The following is a 28000-nucleotide window of genomic DNA, read 5'->3' as shown; positions in this document are numbered from 1 at the left end:
GAGGAATATGAATATGTTGAGAGAAAGGGAGGGACATAGAGGAGATGAGAAAAACTTTAAAAAAATGCTTAAAATATTGTATAGGTATAAAGTACTGCTATTAGTGAATTTAAGTCTCAGAGGTTTTGAATTGAGTAATAAGTTTGTGGATTAAGTGTGTACACAATGGGGGATAGGGTCTACTGGTTAACTACGGGTTTATCTGAGGATGTGCAGGACAAGAGTTAAGTCACATAAAGATGAACAAAGAGGAAAAGATGGAAAGGATAGGAAAGTGAGAAGAAAAGATCAGAAGTTCAGTAGAGCTAGAAAAAAAAACAAAAAGATAATTAAGAATGAAAGAAAAAGAGAAAGAAGACAAGAAAAGAAAAGAAAACACACATTCACGTATTCCTAAAATAAAAATTATAAGAGGAGAAAAAAAAAAAGTTAATGGAAAACAATTATTTTTTCAGAAGAGGCAAAAATTAAAGATTAATCAAAGTTTTAGAAAAGCAAAAAAAATTTTTTATATATATATAAGGTAACAAAAAACGAAAAAAAAACAAAACAAGAAAAAGAAAAAAAGAAAAGAAGAAGAAGAAAAAAAAAGTTCTTTGATTTTTTTTTTTTTTTTTGGGAGGGGTGGGAAGTGTCCTGTATCTCCCTTTTGTCTGTAACCAGAGTCTGGTTGGAGTCTCTGGTCAGCTTGAGGTCCTGTGGCTTGATTGGTTTCTTAAGTCAGTTTGTTGGAACAGGCAGGAAAATGCTCTGCTTTACCCAAGATTTTGAGATCCCCCTCCCAGGTTAGTTTACTGGGAGGGTGATCTGCTTTGAGAATCACAAAAGAGGGGGATGCAGTGATGAGGCTAGGTTCTGGGTAGAGTTGAGGCCTTTCAACGAACAGTAGCTTTTCCCTGGGGCTATTTTGTGAAAAAAAACTCACAGCACCCAGCCTGGAGCCATTCTCAGGGTTTCTGTTTTTCAATTGATTGTGGTGGCTGCTAGAGGGAGGGGCAGCCTCTGGCTCTGGCCACCCAGCGAGGAGAGCCACTCCAGTGGCTGGTGCCTGAGCTGGGCGACCCCTCCCTGGATGGAACTGAGTCTGTGAGGTCACCTCGCCGCCAAGTTCCTGTGACCTGCCAAATGACTAGCTCTATTCCAAGGCCTGAGCTGGAGCTAACCGCTCCTCCGAGCTTTGTCGGTATCCAAGATGGAGATCACCGGTGCTGGGGGGGGGGAGGGGTGGCCTTCCCTCCTCTGCTCCCAGAGGAGTGAGGAAGTGGGGCTTCTACTCACGCGGAGTCTTGGATCTCGGGTCGTCTCTGGTCTGCAAAGTGCAGGATGAAGTTGTCCGCTCCTTGTCGGTTCTTGCTGGTGTTGAGTAGAATCCGCTCGTCCGCTGCGTCTGGCTCCTTCGTCCCGGACTGCGTCTCAGGTATGCCTCCGCGGCGGTGGTCGCCGCTGCGACCCTGCCGCCGCAGCGGCAGCTGCTCAGATGTGTCTGCTTGGCTTCCCCTCTCTTGACTAACTCTCTGTCCTGTGATGGCACACTTGGTGTGATTCTCTGGCTTGGGACTGTTCACTGGAACTCTGAAACTGTTTTCTATGCAAGAGCTTGTTCAGATTCCAGCTTCTCCTCCGCCATCTTCCCGGAACTCCTCCTAACTTATTTTCTAGGTGAGTCAGTAAGTACTAAAATTGTTTACTATATAAACTCAGTAAGAGAAGAGCTATGTCTTGTTTACTAACAAAATATCAATACCAGACATAACATCTGAAAATAATTGATGTTGAATAAATATCTGAAAGGGCAAATGCTGTTTCTTGAAAGTCCATTAACCATTGATATAATTAATTAGCTCTTAACTAGACATAAACATTAAGGTTCAAGGTCCCATTCCATGTATTTCCATTATCCATTCTTCCCTAAGTCATACTATAAGTCTATATTTTCTTATCTAAAAGCTGAGCAGAAATCCACTTGTCCTGCCATTCTAACAGAGGAGAGGCATTGTCACAATTTGCAGAAAGAAAAATATTGAATCTTAAGACATGTGATCAGACAGCACACCATTCGGATGTCGATTAAGAAAATAATGATAAAGTTAGTGGAGAGTGTAAGGTTTTGAAGAAATCCTCATTTGGCAGAATTCTCAGAGGAGAAAAACATGTGGTATGAAGAAATAATTGATAAACTGATTGAGGCAGTGAGGGAGACTCCTCAAACGGATACCCAAAAAGTATGCTTCACTTCCAAAAAATGCTCAGTGAAACTCCTGAGGAATCTCAACCTAATTAGGATACACAGGTGAACTCAAGGTTCATTGCCTGGTGCACGAAGAAGGAGGGTTTTTGTTCCCAACAGCTTTTCTTGGAAATTAATCAAAAAGATAAGCTTTTATTTATTTAAATTAAGACTTTCTGCCAAAGGTTCCAAATTAAAAGTATGCTTGGAACATACACATACTGTAATCCTTGTCTCCTGTGTAATTATGTCAGAACTGTATCAGACTGTACTAATCTAAAAAAAATTGGTTTGTGTTCTCTAGAGTCAAAATATATTAATGCATGTACAATTGCATTCTATGTTTTTCTTCCTTCCTTCTTTCTCTTCCTTCTTTCTACTTTTTCTTTCATCTCCTTCCTTCTTTCCTCTCCTTCCTTCTTTCTTCCATTTGTTCCTCTCTTCTTCCTTTCTCTCCCTCCTTCCCTTCTTCTTCTTACTTTTTCTTTCTTTCTTTCTTTCTTTCTTTCTTTCTTTCTTTCTTTCTTTCTTTCTTTCTTCCTTCCTTCCTTCCTTCCTTCCTTTCTTGCCTCTCTCATTTCTTCCTTTATTACTCTCCCCTTCTCTCTTTCTCTTCCTCTCACCTTTCTTTCTCCCTTTCTTCCTTCTTCCTATCTTTTTTGCTTTTTCCCTCCCTTCCTACTGCATTCTCCCCCTCCCTCCCTATTTCAAGCTCTTCTTTCTTTTTTCTGTTCTTCTTTCCTTCCCTTCCTCCCTCATTCCTCTTTCCTTCTTTCTTTTTACATCCTTTTCTTTTCTTTTCTCTATTTGATTATTTTCAACACTGAGATTCCATCTTACCCCAGTTTGAATGATCATTATAAAGAAAACAAAAAATAACAGATTCTGGTGAGGATGTTGTAAAAAAAAATGAACCCTAATACACTGTTGGTAAAAATGTAAACTTATTAAACCACTCTGGGAAGCAATATAGAGGTTGTACAAAAAACTAAACATACAACTACTCTCTAGCAATACTACTCCTGAGCATTTTAGCCAAAAAATTACAAACCAGGATACAGTGAAGCCACCAGCACAACCTTGTTCACTGAAGCACTATTCACCATAGCCAAGGTATGGAATCAGCCCAGATGACCCTTAATGGATGAATGGACTAAGCTATATATAATTGTATTAGATTATATTAAGCCTAAGCAATATTTAATTTATGTTCTCTAGAGTCAAAATATATTAATGGGACCAAGCTTTATCTTTTTCTTTCTTCTCTTTCTTTCTTTCTTCTCTTTCTTTCTTTTTTCTTTTCTTTCTTTCTTTCTTTCTTTCTTTCTTTCTTTCTTTCTTTCTTTCTTTCTTTCTTTCTGTTTTCTTTTTCCTTCCAACCTTTCCTCCCTCCTTTCTCTCTCCTTTTCTTTTTCTTTCTTTCCTTCCTCCAATTTTATTCATCCATTAGAAAGAATGATGTTGTATCAATTGTAGAGAAATAGAAAGACCTGGAAAAAGTCATATTAAGTGAAGTAAGTCAGGCACAGAGAGACAAAGGTTGAATGTATTCCTTCATATGTGAAAGCTAACATTAGCTTATATACTTATAAGCGAATATACTGAGTGGTGTGTGTTTACAAATATATTAACTGAAATGTGGTAGACTCAAGGGAGAACTCAAATAGTGTAAATCTTTAGAAAGGCAAAGGCAAAGCTCAACAAAATGAACACCAAGAAATGAGTCCTTGAAATGAGTAGGGGTTGTGCCAAGGGAGAGGGGCACATGAATGAAGAGAAGGAAGAATGCAATCAAGAATTCAATGTATATACTATACAATTATGAAAAATGTGGGAATGTAGGGATGGGAGGCAATGTTGAAAGGGGTGACAGTGATCAAGATGTATTGTTTTGTTTTGTTGTTTTTGCCAGTCCTGGGGTTTGAACTCAGAGCCTGGGCATTGTCCCTGAGCTTCTTTGTTCAAGGCTAGTGCTCTACACAGTGCCTTTCCAGCTTTTTCTGTGTATGTGGTACTGAGAAATTGAACCTAGGGCTTCATGCATGCAAGACAAGCACTCTACCACTAAGCCACATATTGTATTCATAAACTGCTTTGTTTGGTGACAATTCCTGAATACAACTACTTAAAGATAACAAAAGCATTGTTTAATTACTCCCCTCTTTATATATATCTGAGATTATCCTAAAATTTCAGAATTCTTTGAAACAGATACTTTCACACACTTACTCATTCAGTTAAAGACTGATCAATATCTATTCTCTGGAAATCACAATGGTGAGAATCAGTGGGTAAAAGCAAACAAGACTGCCCTCAAATATTTGAAAATAAATAGCAATTGATAAAATAGCTTTCAATTCAACATCAGTTTATCCAAGGCACAAAGACATAGGAACAAGTAAAGGTAATTGGAACTGAAGGCTCTGCAGAGGCTTCCTGAAAATGATAAGCTTAGGTTATTTTTGTAAAGAATAGGAGTTGAAGACAGGGATAGGTATGTCAAGCTGAAGGGTCTGCATGTAGTAAAGAGAAGTTTATTCTGAGATGATGTATGCCATGCGGAATACAAGTGTTCATAATGGCTGGAGGAAATGTTTAAGGAAGCGTAAGGATAGAAGTAATTTTAGACACTGGGAGTACAGGTGAGAAAGAGGTTTTACAAGACTGTTTCTCCTTGTGGCCCATCAGCTGAAATTCACATGTCATCTTCCACACTCGGTCTCTCCTTCAAGATAGTAACTTCTGTGATCATATTTATATAATACAAAACAATTTTTTTTGGTTGGTTGTAGGGTTTGAACTCTGGACCTGGGCGCTGTCCCTGAGCTCTTCAGCTCAAGGCTAGCACTCTACCACTTGAACCACAGCGCCATTTCTGGTTTTCTGAGTCATTTATTATTTTCATGCCCCAGCTGGCTTTGAACCATGATCCTCAGATCTCAGCCTCCTGAGCATCTAGGATTATAGGCATGAGCTATAGGTGCCTAGCTCAAAACAATGTTTTTTAAAAAACAATATTCTTGTAGAGGTATGTGAACACTTGATCTATTTTATTTTTCTTTACTTACTTTTTATTCTGTTTGTCATAAGACTCAGACTTAAGGCCTGGGCACTTGCCCCTGAGCTCTTTTTGTTTGCACTCTATCACTCTGAGCCAAAGCACAACCTCTGGTTTTCTGGTGGTTAATTGGAGATAAAAACCTCATGGACTTTTCTGCAGGGAGCTGACTTTAAACCATAATCCTCAGATCTCAGCCTCCTGAGTAGCTAGTTTTATAGGCATGAGCCACAAGTATCTGGATGAGAGCATTTAATTTAGAATTGACATGATTACAAAGCAAATATTTGGAGAGTAATCAGAGATACTTTTCTGTATCCATAGCAAATTTTGTCCAAGGTCCTTGTCTTTCCTTACCAATTCCTTCCTTAGCTTCTTTTTATTTTCTAAAAGGCTTTTCCATATCTTCTCTTTCTTTGTATATTTATGTCTAATCTTCTTTGTGAATGCATATAAAATGTAGACTACTCTCTCAGCAAGGAGCTTTAAATCTGTTTCCAGAATTCTAAAAGACTTTTGGTAGAGACACATCAGTGGAATTCAGCCTCCTTTCTACACCTCTTACAGCATTCATTGTATAAATTGTGACCTTAACAAGATTTCACTTGAAAAGAGACTTCCTAGTATTAGTTTAAAAATCACTTTATGACTTTTCAGTCACTTTGGTTTCTAATCACTTCATGTAATTCTCATCTTTGGATAAACTGTGGCCTACAGAGGAGAATTAACAATATCAATACAATAGTATCAATACTACATAGCTGCCAAGATGGAACCTCCTTCAATCATAAGCCTGTGCTCTCAGATGCTTTTCCCATCAGGTTATTATAGGGAAGAGTCATCTTCTTCCACAGAGGAAACCTCTGTCTAACAAATATAGTTATATGCTAGGTATACCATGTGCCTAGTGTTCATCCAGAGGTGAGACCTCTAACCCTCCTAAACTTTTCCTTCTAGCTTCAGTTAGAAATTTGCTGCTCAAAATTTCTATAGAAGACATTTTATCTACTCCAGGAGGCCAGACATACTACTAGAAGCAGGCAATATTCAAGTTGGCTATTGAGGGTAGGGAAGTTAGTGTGTATCATTTAGTTGTATTCATAGCACCTCGAATAAAGTTAGGGTAAAGGAGAGAATTTGGAAAGATCTTTTTGATTCTCAGCAATGTTAAATAACCATGTAGGACTCTGATTTGGAACTAAAGCGCAGGGTGCTTTGGGCAAAGTAGGCTGCAATGTACTATTGTAATAAGTAAGTTTACTTAGTTAAGAAAACCAAGATTGGGGAGAGTTATGAAAAGGATGACATTGATCAAGACACATCATATTCATTGACTGCTTTGTTAAATGCAACTCCTTTGACTACTACTTAAAGATAAATACAAAAAGGAGAAAAACTTGTACATTTGGGATCACATTGCATTTCTCTGTGTGTATACATGCGTGTGTGTGCATGCATGTGTGTTTAAATATGTACCTATTCCCAGATGGGTTTCCTCTTTTTTGAAATTTCTTTTTAATTATGGCAGCTATTCAACAAGCATGTTTTTGTTTATCTCATACTAAGTATACAGTTTCAACATATGGAGTGTATTTTGTTTTACTTCAGTTTATCTTAAGAAATCAACTTTCCTAACTCTTGTTGGCAGTGAACCCAAATGATTTTTACTTTATACTTTCTTCTTTCCCCTTTACTTTCTCTCCTTTCAATGATGACTTTTCTTGGTCTTCCTCCTTTGTCTTTTGTCTTCCTTCTTCTCTGTTTCCCTCCTTTCCTTCCTACTTCCTTGCCTTCATCTCTCCTCTTTTGCCTTCCGTAATATCATAAAAAAGTCCACACTGATAAACTGTTTCATTTACTGGCAGGATCCAATTGTTCCAATTTAGTCATATTAGATATCAGTCAGGAAATAATATTAATAAACAAGTCAGGAGATCATTTGCCATTTTATGAATATTATTATGAATATTATGAACTTAGCATTCAAATGTGTTCATGAACTTGATCTGAAGTTTTTTATTTTTTTAAGAGTGAGCATGCTTTTCATGTGCTTCCTTTTCTTAGAAAGCTCATTTCCATCTTCTCAGATCATCACCCTCTGCTTACCTTCAAGACACAGCTGTCAGGCAAACAATGATTTTTCTGTAGATTTTCCTGGAAATGAACATTTGTCTGTCACCACTCAATTACATTTTTTTAAAAAAAATTACATGTGTCTCACCAGCAAATTAAAGCAAAAAATTATTTCTCATTATTCCCACATTTGAGTGGCTGGCATGAAGTGGACTCCATCAATCCTCACTGAAGGAAGTTCCAGGGGAAAGGGATTTTAATCTTCCCCTAAGGAGTACAAAGTTTGTCTTTAATTATTATGCAACTCATTCCCAAATTTACTTGTATATCTTCCAATTTGAAGAGCCCTGGAACTATCAGGAGCGATACTGGAGGTAGAAAGCATTGTGTACATTGAGTCTAAGATGGATGACAGAAGTTCTCTTTGCTGGATACGGACATTCATGTAGCAGAAACCTGGCATCCCATGGATGTCAAATGCAGTGTACTAACACAAAGATCTATTCATGCATATTTCTGCAGTGACAATAGGAAAAAAAGTGCTTGCTGTTCATGCCAACTCTAAAACCTGGAATTGGTTACACTATGCGGAGATGGTTTGTGAAAGTAAGACTATTGTAAGCAACTCATGAGTCCTGCCACATGAGAGGAAAGGAATAACAGCCCATGTAATGTATGCTCACTGTATCCATTCTCCCTCTACTTTACATAGGGATTTTCATCTCAAAGATCCGCACACATAACTTGACACATCCTTAGGGTCTGTTAGTGAAGGACTGAATAAATGCATGAATATGTGAATGAATGAAGATTTCCTATCCTGACAAATAACAGAAGTACAAATTCACCAGTTTCTTAGGTACAGTTTTAGAATTCCTGATTCCCTAATTGCTCACATTACTATTTTGCTTTCTCAGTGGCCTTGTGATAGGAGTTTAAAGTTTTGTTGCATGACCCTTAATTCTAGCAGCTTACTTTCAACATCAATGATGTTGACAGTAGCTTTTGGTCTTCTTGTCTTTGTGTGTATTGTTTGGTAAAGAACTGTGCTGAGCAAGGTCAATAGTCTATAAATTGTCAAGGGCCTTAGAAGTAGCAGTTATATAAGGTAAGGAGAAAAAAGTGGTGAGTTAAATAGATGCAGAGTTGGGGACCTAGGGATGTAGAGCTGAGGGTAGTAGGCATGGGGGAGGTAGAGTGGCTAGTGGTTGAAGAGAAGCAGAGGTATAGAGATAAGCCATGGAACTAACAAGCTTAGGGATTAACCTTGCCCTTTTCTGCCTTCAACTGTCTTCATCCCTCAAAGAGCTTACAGTTCTTTTTTCTGTGGTGTGTACTTTCAGTTTGGTTGGACACATTGAACTTTGCTGGTTCCATAACAAGAGATTTTTTTATTGTGTTACTTTGCACTACTGGGCCACAGCACTGAGCCCTGGGTTAAGGTATGATCCTGTCACCTTAGAACCATAGAACATCTTTCCTAACATTCCTGCACTTTAATAATCTAATCCTCGTTTGAAGAGAACCAGGAGTACAGATGAGGAAGAGATTTTTGCAAAATACCAAATGCTACAGAAACAGGATGAATTCATTCATGTGCCCATAGTATTTCTAAGAATAGTCAATCTTTGTATCTCTCATATAAGAAAGCTGTCTCGGAGTAGTTAGAGACTAGACATAAGAGTTTATTTCCCAGAGAGTTCTAGATCTAAGCTGTGACTTAATTTTTTCCAACTTTGTGATTTTTTTTCTTTTACCTTTTTAATTCTTGCTTCTCCTATTTTCATTTTCGGTAACAAAATTGTCCCTAACAGTAAAAACAACATGAACTTTAATTAGAAAGTGTTAGTTCCATTATGAAAGGGCAAACTTCCTTATTATATTTATCTCTTGAGTACTATGTTGTATTTTTGTAGTAGGAAGACCCCCTACTCAAGCAGGCAAGCCCACCTAGTCGTCCAGAGTGACAGAGACCACCGCAACAAACTTGTTTAACTAAAAGCAACTTTATTAAGAGAGTTCCTACACTGACTGGCCAGGGCAGCAGCACAGGCTTGGGAGCTGATACTGCAACCCTGGTTGGCCCAAATGCGAAATTCATGAGGTCAAGCCCAGTCATGCGCAGGTGACCAATGGGATTGTGACACACACAAAGGATTGTACAGTCATACCAGACCACACGCAGGTGGCCAATGAGGTTACAGTTTGTCTCATAATGGCTATTGAAACCAGCCTATCACTTTGGTTTAAAATGGCATGCAAATTTGGTGGGCAAAAGGTGGGGTTTACTGTAGGCAGGTGGTATTGCCAGTTGAGCAAGATTACAACCAATCTGCTTTATTGGTCAGTCTTTAACAGGAACAATGAGGTGTGGGTTAGGTTGTTAAGGGGCTGGGGACCAGATGCATTTTTTTTTATTCTGGAAACTAGGCTTGTTGGAGCCAAGATGTGACCCTGTGATCAAGGTTGTTTTTCTAATTTGAACATTGTTTAAAGGTTTTTAGTCACCTCTTAAAGGTCAATCAAAAAGGTAGTCTAAAATCCCTAAAACAAAGGCAAAACCTAGAATGGAGTTGTACCAGCTCCAGTCCCCTTTCAGGGCCCACTTCATTTTTATTCTAATGTTAAGACATTTAGTTTTGGTATCAGAAGTGTGTTTACTGGTGCAAGGTCTCACAGCTCAGGATCTGAATGTTTCATAATGCCTCATCAGGCAAAAAAATGACATGTAGTAGGCAGTGCCATTGCCCTTGCTGATGCATATCACTATAAACCATGCTGCTTTCTTTGAGGACCTGGTTAACCAGCAAATAATAGTATTTATAAGAGACATCAAGCATTGATAATAACGTAACTACTCACCTAAACACAAGGTGATCAAACCCATGGTCTTCAAAGCTTTATACATTTATTCACTGCCTATATTCAGTAAACTATTGTGCTTAGATGCACAGGGTGAAAGAAAATAGCTTTACTGTTGAAAGAAATGGGCCTCAGTCCTTACAATCTTCTCTAGCAGTAGGGCATGGACAGAGCCAACTAGAAAGAAAACCAGGAAAGATGATGGGCAGGAATCTAACAGAAGGATTTGCTTTGACTGAAGGAGCTGAAAAGTGGCTCATTCCTCCGCTCCAGTGACCAGTGTATAGGATTCCTTCTTCTCTTTCGGGGAGCATCATTCACTTGTGTCCTCTAGCCTTTAATTCACTCTGGCATTCTGTGGCTCTCCCTTTTTCACCCAATATGTGCCTTGGGAAATCAAAAAGTATGATTAATCAAGTGTGTGCTTATTGTCACTCTGAGAGCAGTTTCTTTAAAAGGAGCCAGTTGTGTATTTGTAAATTTCTAAAACATTTTCTGCAAAGAAATTAAACTAACTTCTGTGGAGAATCGTCTCCAGTTTTGTTCATGTTGAAACAGAAGCTAGTCTGAACCCCCAATTTCACGCAATGCATAGATTCTACTTTATGGGAAGACTTTAAGAATAGTTTGGAAGAAATGTTATGGCCTGTTAAAATAGAAAACCAACAGAATTCCCACAAACATGAACATAGTGCTTTGTAATTCACAAAGTACTTTATATTGGCTAGCCTTCCTCACTTTAACTTTGAACCACAGAACAACTATGTGGTAAAGGAAGATCTTGCCATGAGACTTTTGCCTCTCAACTGCTTCCACATTGGTTGGCATTATTCTGCTCCACCAAAGGCCAGGCTTCCTGGGCCACTAGCATCTGTTCTTGCTATTTTCTCTGGGAGGATTTCTCTATGGAGACTTGCCCCACCTCCTGCTTTGGTTAGTTCTATCGTCTTCAAATGTGAGTTTAAAGATCATCCTTCAAAGAACTTATTCCAGATTCCTCCCTCCCAAAAACCTTCTTTGTGTCCAATATTTTATCATTCAAATACAAAGTATTCTCTCCAAGGCTCCTGTGGGTTAGGATACTAATGTTGTTTAGAGATGATTGGATCATGATGGCTTTGATCTAATCAATGGATTGATCCATTGATGGATTAATGATTTGAGGATGTGAGGGGGGGAGGTGATGGAAAGTAGAAGGTGGGCCTTGGTGTGCGGTTGAAACAAGTAGGTGACTGGGGAGGGGGGACACATCTTTGAAGGATATATTTTGCCCTGGCCTCTTTGTCTTTTCTCAGTTCTCTTTGGTTTCTAACTGCCATGTGTCAAGTAGCTCCAAGCATGTCCTTCACTCTATCATACCCTCTCCACCATGATGTTCTACAGTGCTTTGAGGACAAAACATCAGTGCTAATTTAAAAAATACCTTTCTTCCTTAAAACATTTTCTTCTAAGTCTTTAGCACTGGAGTAAAAAGTATGACTGAGACACCACCATAGAATTGTGTTTCTAATCAGTTTCTAATTCATTATTTCTTCTGTTAACTATTTTATGCAATATGTCCAACATATGTAAGAGATGACTAGACATTTGAAAATGGGAAAGTAGCCATTATAGACATTTTAAGGTATATTAAGTAGGTAGGTTTTATTAGGTAGCCGATGAAGAGAACACCATGTGCTATTCAGGCAGGAAAAGAAGTTTATTTACCGAACTGCTGCCCCTGCTGTGCATGGTGGAGAGGCATGGTTGAAAAAAGGAGAGATCCACCCCTGGGCCCGGACTTATCTAGGCCAGGGACAGGAAGAAGTGTGGCCAGGTGGGGGAAAGGTGTGGCTACACTGGATTCTAATGTGACCTCAGGGCCTGGGACCTTCCTAAGGTCAGATGGGAGGCATGACCAGAGGTGGCCCAGGATGTGACCTAGCTGGTCACCTATAACACAGATACTGGGTGGAAACATAGCCAAGAGGTAGGAAGGTGTCTGCACAGGGCCTGTGTGGCTTGGGGCAGACCTTACAGACATCCCGTATCTACATTTTCTTTTTCTTTTTGACTGTATAGAATTTGAACTCAGGTCCTAGTGCTCACTAAGGTGATGTGATAGAGGGGAGCAATGCTTCAGTTCTGCTTTGCATTGGTTATTTTTAGGATAATGTCTTCTTTCTTGCTGAATCATGTGTCTAAACCACAGTCTACCTTTTAGGCTTCCCTTTTGCACTGGGTTTATAGGCATGCACCAGCATGTCCAGCTTCCTTTCCATGAAGATGGAGTCTTGCAGACATTTTTTTTCACCTGAGCTTGCCTGACATCATCATTTCCCCAATCTTGGCCCCTCCTATGAAGCTTGGAATGTCCAGGTTATTCAGCCATGGTGACAAAGGATTTTGTAAACTCTTCTGCCTGGATTAGCCTCCAACTGCAGTCCTCTCATTTTTAACCTGAGAAATTTGAGGGTCTCTCAGAAGCACATACCTACGTCATGTTACTAACACAAGAGTTTTTGAAATCAGATTTGAATTCAAATATCAACCATACAATTTATCCACATTATAGCAAATACCTTTGGATCTCTGGTTCTCTTTTCCTTTCTCTGTTAGATAATAGAAACCAAGAGGACATATATTAAATAAGAGATAAAGTAAATGTTATACTTGTTAGTACTGCATATATTTTAGTCTAGTAGATATACTTCTGATTCTAGTTTATGAAGGAATCAATTTCTCAATTCAAAAACTTCAGGGTTGGAGCCATGGCTCAGTTGGGAGCATTAGCCAATGAGGACAATGTCAGGTACCAAGTTCTAGTCTCTGTCTTGAACACATACAAAAAAAGCAAAAGTGTCAACATCTCTTCTCATAAGGAAAATTGAGGCAAAAAGAAAGTAAGGGCTAGAGGTAGTTGTCTCTTCTTTTTCCCTATGGCTCACAATAGAGTGGCAGAATGAATTATAAAATAAATTTCTCAAGGCAACACAAATGGAAGCAAAATCAATCTTTTATTTAGTTTTCTAAGCATGTTCTGAATGTTGGTTTCATGCACAGTGCCTTCACATGCCTTTGAAGAAGTGATAGTGTCTGCTTGAAAGACATCCCCACAACAGGAAGATAAGTTTTCTAGGGAGGGAAAATAAAAGATTTCTCAAGGTAAAATCAGAGAAGGAACTCCTAATATTTTCACAAAAAGACTTTCTAAGGATGCAGCTAAGGAAAGAGCCAAGAGAATAGCTAAGACTTTGTCAGCAGAGCAGGAGTATGCTGTTAGAAAAATTAAAAAAGAAAGGAAAAGAAACAGGTCAGAGGAGAATAAGCACTGGATTTGAAGAGAGAGTCAACTCATGTTTCTTGGTACTTAGCCATGTGTTTAACCAACCTGATCACTGAAGTGCTGATTAAATTATACTTATCCTATAATTTGTATCTTCTCTATCATACTGCTGTTACTAAAGGTAGATGACAGACCAAAAATATTAACAGCAATTATAGTAAAAGGGAATATAATAATATCATTGCTAATAATTATATAATTATTAATATTAATAACAGCATTCAAAGATTTTAGTTCAGGCTAGAAATTAAATGCATTATTACTAGAAAATCCAAATATTTGTGATTTACCATATTACCTAATTCATTTATCTATAAAAATCAGGATTTTTGAAGAATAGCCTAACTAGAATAGTTTCCAATCTATGGTAGAAGCACTAATTAGACTAATTTAAATGGCAGCAAGGGAAAGTGCTGGTGAACACTGACAGGGTAGCGAAAGGATTATATTTGACAAGAGGGAGGGGATTGGAGTCAAAATATCAGCCTGAAATTCTACTGGCCACCCTCTGTTGCATTGAAGTTAGAAAATGAAAAGTGATGACATCAATCATATGATAGACGTGATGAAGCGATTCAAATTTATATGTGTAATGAGTATGGATGGAGGTTAAACATCTATTTTCCTTCTCTCAAATAAGAGGTAAATGTGAGTAGATAGATTTAATTGGTAATTATATAGTAAGGTTGTGCTCTATGATCAAGTCATCAATACATTGATTGCTTTCTTTCTTGTTTAGAAAGCTCAGACACTGAGGGAAAAAAGCATTTGAAATCTGAAAATTAAATATGCTATGGAAACTGTTTCATTTAAAATTAAAATTTAAATGTGTGATTATTGTTTGTTTTCTGACTTTTATTTACCCAAAGGAAAATAAGAGCAGCCTATAGTAGAATGCAAGGTCAGTAGTAAGGTTTGGGGGCTACATGAGTGAAAAGTTATGAATCTGGAGATCATCTTTTAATGAAATAAGCCAGGTCTAGAAGCACACATTTTGCATGTTTTTCTCCAGAGAGGATGCTAGACCAAGAGACAAACATATGTGAACACATACACATGCACACACACACACACACACACACACACACACATTCACAAATGAACTCCCTGATTAAAGTACAGTATATGCACGGATGAGATACCATGGTGAGCATCTTTGAGTGGTTGATGTGCACTTTTTTTTTTTTTTTTGGGTCCGGTCGTGGGACCTGAACTCTGGGTTTGGGCACTGTCCTTCAGCTCTTCAGCTCAAGGCTAGCGCTCTACCACTTGAGCCACAGCACCACTTCCGGCTTTTTTTCTTTTTGCTTATGTGGTGCTTGGGAATCGAACCCAGGGCCTCATGCATGCAAGGCAAGCGCTCTACCACTGAGCCACCTTCCCAGCCCCTGATGTGCACTTTTAATGAAAGCAAATATTTTGAAGTTGAAACAGGTCCTGTCTGAGGTATAGATACTAATTAGAGTTGCAGGAAAACAAAGATGGGGGAAAGGAAGGCCAATATGATAAAAAAAAAAAAAATACTTTATGCACATGAATGAAAATGGAAAAAAGGAAAGCTGCTGATACTGGTTGAAAAAGGGAGGGAGAAGAAGAGATGATGGAGTGATTCTGCTGGAGATGCAATGTATGCATAAACATACATGTCAATGTGTGCATAAACATACGTGTCGATGTATGCATAAACATACGTGTCAATGTATGCATAAACATACGTGTCAATGTATGCATAAACATACGTGTCAATGAAGCCCACTGTGCAATCGATGGGAGCTAAATAACAGTTATCCTTTCTATACTTATTCCCCTTTTGTGAGAATTTCATATTTTCAAATATAAAATAAATAATAGAAAGCCACTAGAAGGTTTAGAATTGGTGTGTGCCCTTGCTAGGGCTTGAACTCAGGGCCTGGGAACAGCCTCTGAGCTTTTGTGCTCAAAGCTAGTGCTCTACCACTTAAACCACAGCTCCACTTCCAGCTTTTTAGTGATTAATAGGAGGTAAGAATCTCACAGACTTTCCCACCCAGGCTGGCTTTGAGCAATCACCCTCAGATCTCAGCCTCCTGAGTAGCTAGTATTGTAGATATAAGCCACCAGTGCCCAGCTAGAGTTTTATTCCATAATATACATCCAAATCATGACAATGAAGTATCTAAATGAGTTCAGTTATTTTTGTACTTGGAATTTAAATTTCCTATGAATCATAAAATTAAAACCTTTTATTAATTTTTAAATTTAAAGGCTGCATGACCCTGAAATATTTTCATTCAACTTGTACACCCCCAACCTCATATTACCTTCTCCCCTTGGTACTTGAACACTGAGAAGTTAGTTTCCAGGGTAGATTTTTCCATAATTATTATATGGCTGACTGTTTCTCCAATTTCAAGCTTGTCCAATCCTAGAAAGTGGCGATTTCTTGGATTTTTAACTGGTGGAATAAACTTCTACCACATTTGTTGTTGTTCTGTGTTGAGCTAAGATGTTAATCAGAATTCTAAAATGACCCATGATGAACACAATACCTTCTCTTTGTATGTAAACATGACTTACACATATAACAGAATATTGCTGTTTTGATAAAGTTATTTTATATGATAAAGTTATTTTATAGTTCCTAATCAGTTAATCCAAAGGTAAATTATCCTGGATGTCCTTGACCGAGTCCTTCAAAAGCAGATTCGTCCATCCATGTTGAAAAACAAATGAGCACTTTTCAGTAGGATTATCTCCCGCCAATAACTAACAAAGACATAAGGACCTGTATCACTCGATTACAAAAAGAAATTCCTTTCTCAATACAAATGAGATAGGTCGAAGACACTGAGCTCCTGCTGACACTCAAACTGCAACTCATCTGTTGATTTCAGTTGGGTGAGATTTTAACTCGTGTCTGGGCTTCTTACTAAATATCTGAGCTGATAGGTTTATGCTGCTTTAAGTTTCTTAGCTTCTGGAAATTGGTAAGACATAGAAAATACACATATGCAGTTCTACTCTCATTAATCACCTTGTGTTGTGCTTAATATTCTCATCTTACATATTTTATTATTACTTTTGTACCTACTCTAGTATATGTGTTTCCTCTCAAAAAAGAAATTTTTGTTGCCATTCTGAAAGATTAATTCTGGTCATTCTGGCTGTTCAAGAGGTAGACTGGAGAGAATTAGATTTGCTTCTTGGGCTGAGGATATAGTTCAAATGGTAGAGTGCTTGCTTAGCAAGTGCAAAGCCTATTAGGGGCAATACCCTAGAATCTCAAAAAAATCTCTATTTTTCTGTTAAAAGAAGGATATACACTGTACAATATTAAGATTTTCTTAGTATAAAAATAATTGTTTTCAGTATTTTTCAGTTTACTACATATTAAATATGAAGGAAAGACCCAAAATTCTTCAAAATGGAAGAAACATCAAGACAAAATTTCACATAAATCAGAAAAAGGCAGCTCTGTTATTTTTCAAATGATACAATGATTTATGGAAGTCATGCAATATTTCAATGCAGAATTTTATTTTGACTAATAAAAGAAGTTTTTTGGAGTTCACTCACTTTGTGACCACATGTAGTCATGATGCCAGAGTATTCTTCCCTTGTGTATTTTACCCCTGAAGTGGTGCTTATACATTGGGCTTCTAGAAGATCTCTTCGCTTGTTGAACTCTTGCTTTTGTTATCCTGAAAAGGTAGTCAGACATTGCTGTGCCAAAGAGAAGAGAGAAAGCTAAAGGTTGCCTTTTGTTCTATTATACGAAGAAAATGAGCTGCAGGATGCACTTTGTTACTGAAAAAGAAAAATATATTGTCCATTAAATTTCTGTCATTTTACTTCTAGGTTGATTTCCTTAGGTAAACTTTTCTCAAGCACAGAACTCAATGACAGTATGTTTTGCATTCAGTTGCTTAGAACTTGACAGATAAATGGTGCATTTGATAACACATGAAAATATATTGCAACCTGTTCTCGCCCTACCTCATTTTTGTGGCTGTTAGTAACTTTAAACTGACATGTATTACTTTCCAAATATATGTCTTTAAACAACTAATTGTTAAAAAAAAAGAAATAGTCTTTAGCAGGCACCTCAACAAATGAAACAGAAAGAGATTCTCATCCAAATGTCATAAGGAAAATGAGATTTCTTCTACATCAAGAGCTAATAGAATGACCATAATTCAGAAACATTGGCAGCATTGCTAGGGTGTGAATGAAGAGAAAATCTTTTTCAGTGCTGATGTTAATACAAAATGGTTACATCCTGTTTAGAAGATGGTATGACAATTTCTTACAATAGTAAGCATGCCTTTATTATACAACCCAGCAGTTACATTCCTTGGTACACTCCTAAAGGAGTTGAAAGCATGTTTACACAAATCCTAAAGTACAAATGTTTATAGACACTTTATTTATAATTGCTAAATGCAATGCATTCCACAGAATCTCATTAGTGTCAGGGTTCACTATTACAGTGTTACTTTGTGTGTGTGTGTGTGTGTGTGTGTGTGTGTGTGTGTGTGTGTGCGTGTGTGCGCAAGCACCAGTCTGGAGGCTTGCACTGAAGGCCTGGGCACTATCTTTGAATTACTGTGCTCAAGGCTAGTGCTACACCACTTGAGCTACAGCTTCACTTCCCTTATTGGTAGTTATTCGGAAATAAGAATTTCATAGGCTTTACTGCTTGGGCTGGCTTCAAACTGCAATCCTCAGATTTCAGACTACTGAGTAGCTACAATTATAGGCATGAGCCACCAGTGCCTGGCTTACATGTACTATCCTCTTGTTAATGGCCTCATCAGATATTCACTCCAACAGAGCCATAATATTGCTAGATGTTCTGGTGCTAAGTGCAAATATTGGCTCATTATGGATGTTCAATATTCATTGAGTCAACAATAAATAAAATACAATTCCAAAATGCCATTTTGGAACTACTTTAAAAAGTTGAGAGCTTCCAGAACAATTTTCTTGGGTTATGTTTGTCATCTTGGTGGTCATAAGAACCAGGTCTGTCATCCATGTATTCCCAAATACACATTTCTACTTTCATAAAGCAAATATGTGTGCCTGTATATAGCGAGACATATACATAGATACAAAGACAGAGAAATGAATCAGTAAGATGCAAAGATCAATGTGTTGAAAAGAAGAGAAGAAATTCAAAGAGAAAAAGGGGAAAAAGTGACTTTTCCTTAGTGAAATCTTAGTCTTAATGGATTTCAACTTCAAATATGAGGATTATTTGGACAATAGTCATTTTAACCTCATACATAAACCATATCACTTTTGACAGATTGGATTATATAGGATTTCTAAGCAGAAAATAATAGTAACAATTCTAACATCCAAATTACCTTTCCTTCAGTGATGCATGTCTCTTCTCTGATGTGAATGTCATCATAACTATGTGAGATAACAATAATTATTATACCGATTTAAAGCCATTAAAGTGTCAATAATAATGTGCATAGTGCTTGTTATATATCCAGAAACTTTTGCTAAAATACATACCTAAATTATTAAATCTTCACAAAGATCTTAGGACATCTTATTATCTTAAAGAAGGAACTGAATCTTAAGAAGAAAATTGAACTTCTGATTCCATGCTCTACACATATCTCTTCTACTCTTCTTATTTATTCAGGAATGGGGAAATAATAACAGCAAGAACAATGCCCATGAATCCAGAAATAGAGGCAGACTTTACAGATAATGTTGATTGGCTAGATAGAAGCCTGGTTACTTGTTCACCATCCTGGTGGAATGGGAAATTTTTCCTTTAGGTGGCAAGCCATCTAATTTTGGGACAATTTTATTTGAGAGAAATATACTTTATCTTATTTAAATTATTGTAGCTAGGAACCAATTTATTATAGATCATTACCTTGTGCTTTCACAAATAAATCATGCAAGTGGCTTCTACTCAGTATCAGGCGAATGGCTAAAAAGATGAAAGAAAATTTATATAAACATCTCCTTGTCACAATAGTGAAATGATGTCATATCACTTCTGCAAAGATGAGCTACACACTCCCTTGAAGGTATTCTGTGTCTGGAGCTCAAAGTTTCTGGCTCATATATCTGAATTTGTCATCATATGAGAACACATCTAGCTTTGGAGAAATTCAAATAGACTAAGATTTTGAGACTAATGTATAAAACAACAGCTTTTGAATTTTCAATAAGAAATCAGTGTGACATAACTAGAGAGTTCATGTAACCAATTTATTTTCTTCATGTAGTCAAGATAAACCGGATGCCAAATTTTAATCAGAAGCTACTGCACAGTTTTATAAGAACTGGACATACTCAACTTCTATAAAATCAGCCCCATTGAGTCCCTGTAGGCAAAAGTGCATGGGAGCCAAACCTTAATCAGAACGTTGCTTCATAAACATGGAATCAGATGCTGGAAGTTTAATGATTCATAAGTCAAGTTGTTTGTCTCCAAATAGAGGAGCGCTTGGCAATAGGAGTAGATATACGATAGTATAGTCTTACTTAAGGTTACTCTCACAATGGTAAGCCATCTGTGTTTCCAGATTTTGGAGTAGCTTTATGACAAATGTCAAAATTCATTATAAACAAAAGCCAAGAGTTCACCTCTGCTTCTGTAATGCATTTGCTGTTAAATTGCTTGTTTTTGTCCTCTTCCCCTATGATTCATCTTCTGATCTATTTATCTATTTTTATGTATCTGTTACTTCATTAATTTGGATTAATTTGTCATGGTATTACTTCCAGTCAGAAAGTTGATTTATTGCTTATTTCTCAAGGGAGAAATCTTGTGTCAATCATTTCTTCCTTTAGAGGGACTATAAGAAGTAGAGTTCCCAGGTACTAACAATAGAAAAAAAAATTCCAGAAGTTAGTTTTTAAAAGAGAAGCCTTACCATCAAGCATATTGTTTATTGAACTTTAATTGTACATTCATCATCATACTGTGCAGTTTAGCTTCATTTCTTTTTAGCTTTTTAAAGGCATTCTTGACATGGGTGTACTTCTTTTATTATTCTAAAATGATACACATTTCAGTTTTCTAGTGCCTTAAGGAAGTAGCTGGTTATAACTCATCACTTTAGCTCCTTCTGCATGAAGGACAGTGTCTCCTAAAGACAGGTTCAGTAAATGTTCAGTAATAGATGCAAAAAAAATTAATGAGTATACTAGGGACAAGTGTGCTATATTCCTTCTTTCCATATACCATTACTAGGAAATTCTGAGAGCAATGTTTCTTAACACACTTCATTTAAATTGGACACTTTAACATCCCTTAGGGACAACACAATAAATCACACTTTTATACATGATAGCATGTGCTAACATGGTCATCATAATAATGACTCATAATAAGCACTTAGTATATGAGCTATTTTCATTACTTTCCCCAAGTGTTTTGAGGCGCTAACATTATTGTTATTCTTTAGAGCTATAGAAATCAAGCAAATGACAGCATTCTGTCACTCACAATCTCTTACCCTGCTTATGATCACTAAAGATTGGGATACAGCCAGTGACATGCGAGGGTCGATGTTTCTAACTAACGACTGCACGAACAGCCTCCATTCATTGATTTTCATAAATGGCTTAGTCTAGTCTCTTTACTCATAGATGAATAGCAAGATAACAAGATAATGGCTTTTTCATAGGCATGGATTGCTTAAGATGTGTTTGAAAGTGGTTACAAGTATCAGAGACATCTCTTTATAACTTATAATACTCTTCAACCTTTGCCTTGCTGGCTGTTCCTTACTCTCCTCTTTGTTTTCTTATTACAATAGTCCCATGGCTCAAACTCCTGTTACATGTTCTACTGAGCACATGATCTGGCTTTGGCTAACTCTCCTGTCTCATCTCTGTATAGTTCTTTCTTTGTTTCACCTTTGAATGTACTTCCTTGCTCTGTATGCAACACACACACACACACACACACACACACACACACACACACACACATCTCCTACATGACATTTTCCCAGGAGACTCTTACTCATCTCACTTTGCTACATAGACTCAGCATTTTCCTTTCTAGAGCCCACCATTCAGCATAATGGAAATGATTATTTACAAAGAGTTGCAAATAATCTTTCATATCATTTACAACTATTTGCAACTCTTTGTAAATAATCATTTACATTAACTGCAATTACATAAACTCTAAATAATCACCTATATTATTTACTGCCAGCTTCCTAGCAGTGCTGAAATTGCTTTGCATGTGTATGTCACAGTTTCCTCTTAGAAATAGTGTATATCCAATTTCACATAGATGGCTGTAATATTCTAAATATTTTATGAATTGCTAGAAAATAATTTGCTTCAATCACAACTCTACCCAAATCCCTACACACAAACAATCACCATCTTGTGACCTGTCCATTATGACCAATTTTGTACCTCTTTGTTTTCAGAGAATGTGAGTGATATTTTTTCTCAAGAAGAGGACACATTTTTATGGCATTGATGCACTGGGATAATTGGTAGTGAAGAATGTAGGGGGTAGGGTTTCCCTCCTCATTGCAGCAGAACAAATTAAATATACCTGGGCTCAAGTGTCCTGAAAGGTCTCTCAGTCATCAACCTACTCCTTGCTTGTCTACCCACTTACATTACCACCACCAACTCTTTCTCTCTTGTGTCCTTTCTTGTTCTTTGGTGCCTCAACATCATAGCTAACTATTGCAAATACCACTGCACATGACAAAACTCCCAAGGTTAGAGTTCTACCCAAGCAATGAAAACCATACATCCTAGGATAAGTCGCCATCAACAGTTCATTTTGTTTTTGATACATATGCTTATCTCAGCAACACATATACCAAATGTGGTATAATAAAGAGGAGATTAGTGTAGCCCCTGCACAAAAATGACAGGCAAATTCATGATGTGCTCTATACTTTTAGAATGCAGTCAAGAATCAAAGTAGGAGAAGGATGAGTGAGAACGTTGAAAAGGGTGACATTTATTAAGCTATATAGTGTTCAGGGATGGAAGGGGGAAGCAGGAAAAAGAAAGGAAGGGGAGACATTGTCCAAAAAGAAGAAATGCACTCATTTCCTGATTTATGATATGGTAACCCCTCTGTATAACACCTTAATAATAACAAAATTATTTTGGAAAACAAGAAAAATAAATTTGAATAACACTGAAAAAATATATATTGTATTTATAAACTGCTTTATTAAATAGCAACTCCTTTGTACAACTACTTAAAGATAAAAATAATGTTTACCAACATACAACCAGGCTTAAAAACAAAATGAATTGAACAGAATTCTCAGAAGAAGAAATACAAAAGGCAAATAAGATACACGAGTCCATTACATGGCAAATAAAACATGAAGAATTTTCCAAAATCCTTAGCCATAAAAGAAATAAAAATTTTAAAACTACACTAAAATTCCATATTACACCACTCATAATGGTAATCATAAGAAAACAAACAGCAACCAATGCTGGTAAGGATGAATGAAAAAAGAATCGTCATATCACTGTTTGTGGAAATGCACAATAGTACAACCACAATGGGAATCAATATGGATATTCCTCAAGAAACTAAAAATAGACCTACCAAGGAATTTACCACCCTACCCTTGAGTAAATTCAAGGGAGAGTAAACCAATAAATAAGGATGATACCTGGGTTTAATTGAAAATCTGTTCACAATAGTCAAACTGTGGAATCAACCAAGGTGCATAACAATTAATAAATGTATAAAAATTTCCATACACACATACACATAACACACAAGCACACACATACACATATATTATGAAACATTATGCAACTATAAAGGAAAATTAATTTATATCACAGGAAAAAGGATAGAACTGTAGATCATCATGTTAAGTCAGACAAACCAAGCTCAAAGAGCCAAATATTATATGTTCTCACTCACTTGTGGAATAGAGGCTAAAGTGATGATGAACGTGATTGTAATAGTAATAGTAATGGAACATTACTATTTTATACGTGTTTATAAGTGAATCCATGGGACAGGCAGGAGCAAAGAAGGGGAACACATAGGAATGAAGGGGACCAAAGGAATAAAGCAGAGAAAAATGCTGCTGGAAACAAAGAGGGAAGAAGGAGACAAAAAATGGGAATATGCTGGAGAGGATGTTTGTTCAATATGCACTATGTACATGTATTTAATCTCACAATGAACGTCCCATGTGACATGTGTATGCTAATTCAAAAATAAAATATTAAAACACATGCACACACATATATATGAATTTAATAATGCAGCCTCTTTGCTAAAGGAGCATCACTTGGCTGTGGCTTCTTGGCTTCAATAAAAAACACTCTCCTAAGTATTTGATTGTTTTTTCTACATCTTGTGCTAGACTTCAAGTTTCATGAGCATAAGAATAGAGAATTTATCTGATTCATTATTGTTTCTCTGAATAAACAATAACAGCAGAGGGCCCGTAGCATATAAGTCACTCAAAAATTTTTGAATGAGTCAGCTTCAGAGAATTTGTAACAAAGAGAATATTTATCTATTTAAAAGTTGACATGGAAAGCATACAAAAGATATCATGCATTTTATAGTAGAACTTGATACTTTTACTAGCTAAAATCCTTCCATAGTTACTTAGGGATATAAATCTATTTACTAGTAGCTTTGATTCTTAGGAAACTGTACCATTACATTTAATTGTAGCAAGAGCATCTGACAGGAAATATACTGCTACTAATCTAGGCTTTCAAGCACTGACCCTTAGAAGATCTGGAATAAGCCAAAGAATTCCAGGCAGCAGGAGATATTATCAGATCTATTTTCTCAGCAGGAAATAGGCAAACAAATTTGGAAACTTCAGCAGGAAGCCTCTAGCAAAGATTCTCTGTCACATGAGAAGTAGGAAAAGAGACTGAGCTAAGCCTTGGCTTAAGTGGGTACCTTTAAAAGGGGGATTCTTGTTTCCATTTCTTGGCTTTCATTTTGATAAATATTAATTTACATGATCATATGCCCAAAGATACTGAGCCTTTGTGAACCTCTCCTAAGAATATCCTCCTTTGATCTCACTGTGAATGTCTAGAGACCTGTATTTGTCTGTTTTTGTTTTCTGTACCTTTTGTCTTGTAGGTATGTTTATTTGTTTGGGGGAGGGTAAAGTGTTGGCACAGAAAGGATGGGACAAAGGGTGAACAAATGCAGCAATGGTACTCACTAGACACTATGTGGAAAATGAACTACACAACTTGTGGATGGGGACAGGAGGGAAAAACTGGGGGAGAGAGGGAAGGAGTGACACTGTTCAAAATAATGTACTCATAACTTGACTTATGTCTCTGTACACATCACCTTTACCATAACAACGTAAAGACATATTTTTAAGATTAAAAAAATGAAAATAAAAGGAAAGAGAGGAATGGCCTCTTTTCCTTCTCAGCTGAGCTCCAGATACATCTAGTATAACAACACACTTTAGTCTGATAGATATCGACTGGCCCTGAGACCTTCCACTAGTAACTATAGGCAAGGCATTGCAAACCCATGTCCCTTAGGCAATGGTTCTTGGGCACCTATGATGCCTATATAGCTTCTGCTTTGTAGCCGATGATAAAAATATATATTAGCAGTCATCTACCTTCTGTTTGCCTTCCTACACATTGTCTATTGGAACCATCACAGTAATCCTACACATAATTACTGCTACCAACATTTTGCAGCTGAAGAGAAAACACAAACACCTTAACTACAGGAGGGTAGACTCAGCAAAAGATTCCAATGTCCTTTGAACCACTAAAAAACAGTTTAGCAAAATAAATACCAGGAAACTCGAATATGTTTTGTTGGCAAAGGGGGAGGTTAAGGTCAAGGGAATGGTAGAATAGGTGAATGAAGAGAGAAGGGATGGGTAAATAGTCAATATATTTAATGTATATATGTAAAAATGGAACCACATAACCTAAGGGTTTGGATGGGTAGAAAGGGATGCCTTTGATCAAGATTCACTGCCCTCATAAATGGGCATGTTCAATCAAAACCCTTTTGTGCTACTATTTAAAGATAGTAACCTTTCTAATATAAGAAAAACATATAGGACCATGAAGTAGAAGAGAATTTTGTTCATAGATACATGAGCAGCTAACTCCTACAAAAATAAAGTTCAAGATCAAACATGAGTTTGTTAATTTCACTTATTGTGTCTAACTCCTGGATCAATGTCCAATTCTATTTAGAAGTAGTGTTTGGGCAACTGGTTGAGTCACAAAGAAATCAATTCTCAGTTTGATCTTTGTAGACTCAAATCATGAAGTACATTCGCAAATTTTCCATATTTCCATTGGTCTTAGCATTGGAGTAGATATATAATTGGTCATCAAAGGACTACCAAAAGGATTTTCATGCATTTTCTATACTATTTGATGTATTCAGAGACTTGATGAGTTAAAAACATTATAGTTATCTTATCAAGCCAAAAATATGTTTTCTAACCTTCTCTCTAAGAAAGGATTTTAAGACAGAAGAGGCAGGGAGATAGCCAATTCAAGCCTCCTTCCAGATGTGGGAGCTTTGACACAGCCAATGCTGTTTGCCAGTTGGAATGTAGTTGGATTTGGGAAAGAAAAATTTCCACCATGAAACTTGAATAAGTCATCACTTTAGCCTTCAAGGCAAAGTCTCTGATAGAGATCAGATCCCAAAGCTCCTGAGAAAACAGAATGCTCCTCTTTAAACAAGGATGTAGTGCACTGCGGCCCAATTTCTCAAAGAAAGTAATTCTGAGAGTTCAATCAATAGGACCTGGAAAAGGCCTTCTGCTGTACAGATCTTCAGCCATTCGTAGACAGATAATAGTTTGTTATTTTCATAATGCAATATGTGCAAAGGAAGTCTGTAGCTTGCTGCTAAAATATCACTGATGTTCCAAACAAGGACAACTCCAGTTTAACTTAGAATTTACCTGTAAGAACTGGGATTCAGCTCTACCCTACTTCTGAGACATAGACTACATATTCCTATTTTATGGCTATACATGTTTCCTCCTTTGTACTTGGTTTTCCACTTGTTGGATTTATTTTGGTGTGCGTGCTCATTTTTATCTGTTTGTGTTGTTTTTGTCACTGGGATAAAATGTTTGAGAACAGCAACTTAGAGGAAGGATTAATTTGGGCCATAGTTTTAGAAGTTTCAGCCTATGCTGGCTGGCCACCTTGTTTCTGAAGGTGGGCTATGGCAGTACATACATGGTAGAAGGGTGTGGAAGGGCAAAATGTCACACCTCCTGGTAGCTGACACAAAGAAAAAGGGGGGTCAACGTTTCGATCCACTCATCAAAGGCCTGCCCTTTGTGAGCCACTTCCTCCAACTGGGGCCACCTCCTGCCATCTGAAATGGATAAATCCATGGACAAAGTCAGGGACCTCAGGATCCAGTCATCTCTTGATGATTGTGTCCATCAGCTGGGGACCAAGTCTCTAACACACTAGCATTTGTGGTGGCTGTTGTTGCTGTTCATCCTGGGTCCTGAACTCCGGTCCTAGACACTGTCCTGAGCTTCTTTTACTCAAGGATAGCACTCTACCCCTTGAACCACAGCTCCACATCTGCCTTTTTCTAAGTAGTTTATTGCACATAAGAGTCTCATGGACTTTCCTGCCTGGGCTGGCTTCAATCCATGGTCTTCAGGTCTAAGCCTCCTGAGTTGCTAGGATGACAGACGTGAGCCACCATACTAGCTTTTTCCAGGAATAGTTCATACCCAAGCCATACAGTGTTCCCTACCTCTAAAACTGGGATTCACATTTTCTATGTTCAAAGCAGTTTCTGAGAACTCAAGTTCGGGCCCTGGTCTCTTGCCTAATGCCTATAGCATTTTTCCCAGTCACAGATTTCTCCTACTCTTTACCAGAAATCCAGCTTCCTGACTATCATTTTTCTCTGAGTCCTGACTTCTTCGTAACTGCCTCCGTCCACTTCCCTCAGCCCTTGTCTCATAATAAATCACTCTGAGGAGTTGTGTCATTATTGTCGGCATTGGAGATCATGGTGAATGGACAGGACTTTCTCCTGGTACCTGTGGCTGCTGCTTTCCTTCACCCTCTCTCCCAGAAGCATCCTGTTTGCCTCATCCCATTGCGTCACTAAACCTTGAGCCGACTCACGGCACACAGGACCCCACAAGTCCCAACTGATGAATATGCAGACAGATATTCCATTCTGGTCAGTGTGTGGGGTTGCATAATTCCACATGCCATAGAAAACTGCTGGTACATTCTCTTGCAGGAACAATTCTTCTTCTTGGAAATAATCACAACCAGAAGCATTAAATTTTGCAACACCCTGGGAACCCACTTGAATTATCCTGTGAGACTGAGGAAAATATCAAGTATCAGTCCTGGAACCAACTTTTATTAAAACAATACAACTCTGGATTTTTTTTCACAGAAATTTCTTCCTGTATGTTTTGAAAATAAATGCATGCTCTTTATATTTCTTTAT

General features: G+C 37.4%; 2 non-coding genes across 2 annotated transcripts; one reads left to right on the top strand and one right to left on the bottom strand.

Annotated features, from left to right (window-relative positions):
• Window positions 1-14858: 14858 nt before the first annotated feature.
• Window positions 14859-14923, bottom strand: Trnaa-ugc. Its single transcript has one exon. It is a non-coding gene; the product is annotated as a tRNA-Ala (tRNA).
• Window positions 14924-22336: 7413 nt separating this feature from the next.
• On the top strand, window positions 22337-22443 carry LOC122102497. The gene has a single exon (XR_006146510.1). It is a non-coding gene; the product is annotated as a U6 spliceosomal RNA (small nuclear RNA).
• The last annotated feature ends 5557 nt before the right edge of the window (window positions 22444-28000 follow it).

The sequence above is a fragment of the Dipodomys spectabilis genome, unplaced genomic scaffold (assembly GCF_019054845.1).
Source record: "Dipodomys spectabilis isolate Male_0828 unplaced genomic scaffold, ASM1905484v1 ptg000783l, whole genome shotgun sequence".
Lineage (NCBI taxonomy): Eukaryota > Metazoa > Chordata > Mammalia > Rodentia > Heteromyidae > Dipodomys > Dipodomys spectabilis.
Note: the sequence above shows the minus strand (reverse complement) of the source record. Positions and strands in the feature narration are given on the sequence as shown.